Below are 7,345 nucleotides of genomic sequence, written 5' to 3'. Positions count from 1 at the left end.
AGCTATTGATTTAGATTTTGGAGGGAAATTGCTATTAATATTATAGCAAAGACAGTAAAGGGATGTTGTAGTGATATTCATATCATATTTAAGAGAGACTTCGTACCATAGAGAGTAAAATCCTCGTATAAACACACCCGTTGATTGTCCTTAGACTCCATCTTCATATCCAGTTTCCAGAGTCCATGGATATAAGACATCGCCCACATCCTCAACCAGTGGTGCCAAATGATATGGGAATTTATCCTTAGATTTGGGATTTTTTGGCGTCTGATGGGGATATTGTGTTCAAATTTCTATGAAGTATAAACAAAGATGAGTAAACGTTTATAGTGTTGATATTAGTTTGCCTGCATTTATATTTAGTATAGTAAATAATTTCTATATTAGTAAAGCTTATATGAACAGAAAGAAATATATTTGTGGAAATGGGGGTTTTTTAGGTTGTTTGGGGGATTTTTTATCATGAGTTTTGGGGATTTTTAGACTATTAACTTCTGGTAACACTGCCGCCCCTCAACAACAACAACACAGGAGAACGTCTAGTCTACCAAGATTTCTCGAATTCATTCTGGAAAATGATGAATTTAGGTAAAATTAACTTTCTCATTATTAGAATTTACGATTTCATATATAGGAAGCTGTTAATTACCATGATTAAAGCAAGGAGTGGCTAATGGGTAGTGGAGAAATATTGCTTTCAGATTGGCTTTTGAGTCCATGTATTCGCCGGAGACTTGCTTAAACTTTATTACTAGTGAAATCGATTTTCGTAATTTGAAAACGTGTTTTTTTTTAAAGTACTATAAGAGCTTAAATTTACGTAGTGTTTTATTATGAGGTTCTCGGAAGTGTAGCCGAGTGAGAAGCTAACACAAGGTGGATACTTTACCTTAGGCTAGGGTTATCCTCGGCCTAATCGGTCGGGATAGGTAAGGATACCACGACTTCTAGGTCAGTTTAAGTCGGGAACTTTAGGATTGATGGTGTTCTTGTGTTTGTTTCCTTTTTAAAATACGGTTTGTGAGAAATAATGTTGTATTTATGATAGATGCCACCTGTATGAATGATGGTGGCTTGCTGAGAATATGCTAGTGTAAGTGGGGTTGTTACCCCCCCCCCCCCTCCGTTAGGTAAGTAAGTAAGGACACGACTTGTAGGTTAGGGTGGAGAAGTTTAAGTTAGTTGGTGTCCATATTTTATGTTCGCTGGATGAACTGGCCGCTGAAATACAAAGGCTCCATGTAACATTGTCTCCCCCAATTATTTTGTATCAGAACTGTAAAAAGGGCTTATAAATACACCAGGAACACATTTTGTTTATTGGGAAAATTGTGTTACAGTAAAATATATACCTAAATTTTAAATACTGGCCCAGTCCATCTCAACCAACTGCAAATGCTCTGGTTTTTGCTCTGCCGTGGCTCGCTTTGCTCACGATGTAACATCGGTGTCAATGACCTTCGATGTCCGGATGCCAGGGAACTTCAAATCATTCATTCAATCACGATGTAACATGATCTCATTGCTTCTCCTAATCTAACCCAGGAAACTTGCTGTTTAACTGAACTAACCTCTTGACACTTCCCCTTCGATAGATACCCACCCCTTAGGCCCCCTGACCTAGGACACCCACCTTTTACCCAACTTGACCTAAGACACCCACCCCTTACCTAACCTGACCTAGGGCACCCACCCTTTACCTAACCTGACATAGGGCACCCACCCTTTACCTAATCTGACCTAGGACACCCACCTTTTACCTAATCTGACCTAGGACACCCACCCTTTACCTAACCTTACTTAGGACAACCACCCCTTACCTAACCTGACCTAGGACACCCACCCCTTATCTAACCTGACCTAGGACACCCACTCCTTACATAACTGACCTAGAACACCTACACCTTAACTTACCAGACCTAGGACACCCCCCTTAACTAACCTGACATAGGGCACCCACTCCTTATCAAAACTGACCTAGGACACCCCTCCCCTTACCTAAGGTGATTTAGGACACCCCCTTACTTAAGGTGACTTAAGACACCCCCCTTACCTAGGGTAACTTAGGACATTCCCCTTACTTAAGGTGACTTAGGAAACCCCCTTACCTAACGTGACCAAAGACACCCCTCTCCCTTATCTAAGGTGACCTATGACATCCCTCTCCCTTATCTAAGGTGACCTAGGACCAGAGTTGAGGTCAATTCATTTTTATGGAATACAATTCATCAAAAATTATGAATTTATCAAATCAAATTCAATTCCAAATAGTTTTCAAAAATAAATGTTCAATTCCAGTTCAGCTCGAATATTATGGGTTTCAATTTTATTTTGATTACAATTCATTATATGAACGATATTTTACTCGGCTCGGGTAAGCTACTCATATCTGCTGTTTATCAAGCGATAAACAGTCGCCAGGTGACGTTTTATTATTTACATAAGTGTATTTAGTAATACTACTAAAACTTATTACACAACTTTAATTAATAATAAGTATCAGGAGGATGGACAGATGTAAGCTAACCCATATATCATAAAAGACCTTACATTCAGACAGTATGCTTAAAACTGATGACTATCAGGATGCCAGAAAATGCAAAATCAATCAATCGGTCAACACTTACGTAGGTTCTTCCATGACAGTTTACCCTTCCCTTGTAGGAACCTAGCATCAACATCTGTGATATCTATTCCTAAGAGTTTAGGAGGTAGACATGAATCATCTCTACTGTACTTTTATTGGTCCAAGTATCTTGATATATCAGGAATTTAATCATCCAGTTTGGTTATAGGGTGTTCCTCCTATATAAATATGTTTTGTATTAAAGGATGATGGTTTGGGTAACCGGAGGACTGACCCAGGGGTAGTATTGACCCATAATCTCCGGTAAAACTGACCCAGAATGGTTTGGAGGACTGACCCACAATGTTTATTTATTCTATAGTGCATTTATTATTAAAGTTATTTGATTAAATATACCAACATATGGATTCCATATAACATTAACACTTATATGTTGTAATAACTTTTATAACAGTCATTGGTAAATTTTATATATTTGCAGGTAGAACCTTGGATAGGGGTTGTGACCTGGGAAGTGGGTCCGGGGGCTTGCCCGTGGCTAGGGGTTGTGACCTGGGAACATCTAGGTTAGGTTAGGTGGGTTTGTTAGGTTCTGTACCCTTTTTAATTTCATATTCATACCCTATAAACACATCAAATATTTGATGAAAAGCAGTAAATAAAATATCAATGAAATATTAAACTTTTCCTTTATAAAATCATGCAATACCAAGGAATTAGCTTTAGAAAAGAAAATAAACATTGTGGGTCAATCCTCCGAACCACTCTAGGTCAGTTTTACCAGAGATTGTGGGTCAATCCTCCACCTGGGTCAGACCTTCGGTATTCATGGTTTGTATTCATGTAAGAAAAAATAGCTGAATTTTAAAGCTAATTTGTATTTTTCCCAACTACAGTAGAACACTTCCTGCCTCGACCACCCTGCAAGTCCTAGGTTCAAGGTCAAAGTGGCTGCTCAGGCCACTGTCAAGTGGGGACAGCTTATCTGCCACATTCCAGCTACTACCACCCCATTGTCATTTTTAATATCTGTTTCTGGCTTCGCTGAAATTAATCCTTTTAAAGTCCTCGGTTTGCAGATACAGTAGTAAAAATACAAATTATTTTTTAAAAGTTTGTCATATTCTGGTATGCAGTCATAAATTGCTTTGTCTTCTACAATTTTTCTTTGGTTTTATGCCAGGTATTTTTAAGTTCGATATTTTTCTGCAAATTTAATATATGTTTAGTTTTTTCAATATTAATCTTACCCGATGATCATGTAGCTGTCAACTCTGTTGCCCGACAGAAATCTACGGTCGGGATACGCCAGCGATCGCTATACAGGTGGGGGTGGACACAACAGCGCCATCTGTGGTCAGGTACTCCAGTACTTCTTGTCAACACCACCTCAATTTTTCCTCTGTCGTGCCACCGGCTAGACCTACTTGGATACGCTGTTGATTCTGGAGTTATTGTTCACGATTTGGTGATGTATTTGCTCTAGAGTTTAGCCTTCGCTATTCAGGAAGCTTTAACATTAGCTTAGCAAGTTTTTGGAATTAATTTGATTTAATTTTGGTGACGAAGAGAGTATGAACTCTCTCTCACTTTTCAATGGCCGACCCTTCCCTTAGACGGAAGTGTTGGTGTCGAAGAGAGTATAGACTCTCTTTCTTAATTTTGCTTAAATAGGCCTCTTCGATTAACTTCCTTTTATTATAAACTTATAAAAATTAATTTTTATGTTTGTTTATATGCGACCTTTCCTAATAGTAGGCGGTCTTTTCTTGGAACCGAAATTAATTAACATTGAGCCCGTCATATCGTTTTTACCTGTTAAGATTTTATGCTATTTTAATTTTAATGTTTTTGTAAGAATTTCTTTGATAGTCTCGTACTGTTTTCAAAGTTGAACTAACGTTTTGTTTTGTCTCCGCAGTTGTTGACGTTCAGAACGTTCAACTTGCGCTCTATCGTTACGATAGAGAGAGAGTATTCACGGTTTCACGTTGCAGTAAGAGTAAACCGATTCTAGCGTTTTGTTCATTCTTTCTTAGCTTAAATGGTTTTAATTCTAATAAAGGAACTTTTTATTTGGGAAATCTTTCAGTTTTTTTCCTTTAACAATAATATGTTTTAACGATATATATATTGGGCTCATCTCTCAGGTTCTAGTCAAGAGAGAGAGAGATAGAGACGGAGGGAGAGAGAGGAGGATAAACGTTTCGTTCAAGCGGGTAACGTTGTTATCGTTTTTGCTCTTCTCCCTAGTCTCTTTAGGGGAAGAAGGTAAACGTTTCTAGAGTTTTATTCTTGTTCCCAGGCTTTATGCGGTGAGAGATTTTAAACGTAGTTTATTTGATCTAGTGTTTAGTCTCTTTTCCAGCCACTGAATTCTTTATCTTTCATTATGTTTTTCTGTTACATTGTAATACTGTTTTCGCAATTACTAACTTTTAATGAAGGATAGAATTGCGTGTTTCAGGTACAAACCACTTAAAGTTTCGAGTTCAGTGAAATAAGTGCAAACAGAAAATCAAAAGTGATAAAGTGATAGCGCAAAGTGTTACAGTGTTGCGTTCGAGGGTTCGTCTGTTCGTGCCAGTTGTTCGCCTAGTCTGGGACCTCTTACAAGCTCCCAAGCCCAGGGGAGAAGTAATGTCGAAGGACTTATGGGTTCATCAGGCCTTGATCGACGAACAGACGTTTCCCTCCGTGGTTTCGGGTGTATCCACTCACGTAGCCGACGTGATCACCCCACCCACACAAAGACGAGAGAGCCCATTTATTCCTCGTCTGCGGAAGAGGTTTCTCGCAGAAACCATGGACCAAATCTTGCAGCTTTTAAGTGCAAGTCGGTCCCTTCCGCGCAAGTCCAACTCCTAGGTGTAGCCACTGCCACTGGGTCAGTTCGGACTTGCTGCAGTACGACAACTGCACACCTCCCAGAGAGGCAAGGTGGTACCGCAACAGGCAGTAACTCCGTCTGTTGCCGCACCAGCTGTTTTAGACCCTCAGTCTCAACGGACAGTAGCTCCGTTTGTTGTTGTCTTTCATAGACCCTAGTGGTCCATGCTGCAGACTATACAGTCTCAGCTTGCTCCTTCATACAGGAGTATCATGCTGGAAGGTTGACAATGCAGCCTGTTAACCTACAACCCGCCGAGGTTGTGTGCTCAGCAGATACTGCGGCTGCCTGCTCCCACCCTCCACCTGTGAGAGCTCCACCTCCGATGCGCAGTCCACCCTGCCAAACGCATGTTCTTGCTGCGCCTCCTGCTTTCATGCGTGAGTTGCCGCATCGGGAGTTGCCGGGTTCCAGCACTATGAGGCAACCTCCTCAACCCATGAAGCAGGAGCCTCATGCTATGCGGCATCCTCCTCAACCCATGAGGCTCTGCCTCATGCTATGCGGCAACCTCCTCTACCCATGAGGCAGGAACCTCATGCTATGCGGCATCCTCCTCAACCCTTGAGGCAGGAGCCTCATGCTATGAGGAGCCTCATGCTATGCGGCATCCTCCTCAACCCATGAGGCAGGAGCCTCATGCTATGAGGAGCCTCATGCTATGCGACATCCTCCTCAACCCATGAGGCAGGAGCCTCATGCTATGAGGAGCCTCATGCTATGAGGAGCCTCATGCTATGCGGCATCCTCCTCAACCCATGAGGCAGGAGCCTCATGCTATGCGGCTACCTCCTCTACCCATGAGGCAGGAGCCTCATGCTATGCGGCATCCTCCTCAACCCATGAGGCAGGAGCCTCATGCTATGCGGCATCCTCCTCAACCCATGAGGCAGGAGCCTCATGCTATGAGGAGCCTCATGCTATGCGTCATCCTCCTCAACCCATGAGGCAGGAGCCTCATGCTATGCGGCAACCTCCTCTACCCATGAGGCAGGAGCCTCATGCTATGCGGCATCCTCCTCAACCCATGAGGCAGGAGCCTCATGCTATGCGGCATCCTCCTCAACCCATGAGGCAGGAGCCTCATGCTATGAGGAGCCTCATGCTATGCGGTACCTCCTCAACCCATGAGGCAGGAGCCTCATACTTTGCGGCATCCTCCTCAACCCATGCGGCATGAGCCTCATCCCTTGCAGCATGAGCCTCATCCCATGCAGCATGAACCTCATACCATGCAGCATGAGCCTCATCCCATGCAGCATGAGCCTCATCCCATGCAGCATAAGCCGCATGCCATGCAACATGCTCTGCATACCTTACAGCATGCTCTACATACAGCATGCTCTGCATACCTTACATACAGCATGCTCTGCATACCTTAACGCATGCTCCTCAGTCACACGTCTTGGGTTGTTGCCAACTCACAAGACTGTCAAGCAGTTTCATAACGTTGCCTTCTGGTCTGCTGCTTTTGCACCAGTGAAACCCTCACTGAGAGAACTTAGCTTTTCTCGGATATGGTTCCTGTAGATGAGAAAGTGCTATTCTCCCTCCTTCTGATATTCCCTTGAGGACTCTGTCATTTGGAGAGGAGCCTTTAGCTGCTTAGCCTCCTATGGACTTTTATTTAAGCATAACATGCTTCCAGGGAGGGTAATGGTTTCGCTTCAGTCGCTAACCCCGTCTGTTGCCACACCTGCTCCCATAGACCTTGAGCTTTGTTGCAAGACATGCAGTCCAAGCTTAGTCCTTGTTAGAGGATTTTTTGTTTACGGAGTCAGTGTGTCACTGGGAAGACGTTCAACAACCAGCAGAGGTGACTTGTTGTGACGCAGTGCGGCAACCTCAGCAACCCGATAAGGAGT

General features: G+C 42.8%; 1 long non-coding RNA gene across 1 annotated transcript in view; it reads left to right on the top strand.

Moving 5' to 3' along the window:
• The first annotated feature begins 459 nt into the window (after positions 1 to 459).
• The window catches only part of LOC137658675 (uncharacterized), a 128,469-nt gene continuing 121,583 nt past the window's right edge, over positions 460 to 7,345 (top strand). Inside the window, exon 1 of the long non-coding RNA XR_011047396.1 lies at positions 460 to 591. This is a non-coding gene — a long non-coding RNA (uncharacterized lncRNA). The remainder of the gene's footprint in view (positions 592 to 7,345) is intronic.

This window comes from Palaemon carinicauda, chromosome 1 (assembly GCF_036898095.1).
Source record: "Palaemon carinicauda isolate YSFRI2023 chromosome 1, ASM3689809v2, whole genome shotgun sequence".
Classification (NCBI taxonomy): Eukaryota; Metazoa; Arthropoda; class Malacostraca; order Decapoda; family Palaemonidae; genus Palaemon; species Palaemon carinicauda.
The sequence above is the reverse complement of the archived record's forward strand: the minus strand, read 5'-3'. Positions and strand labels throughout refer to the sequence as shown.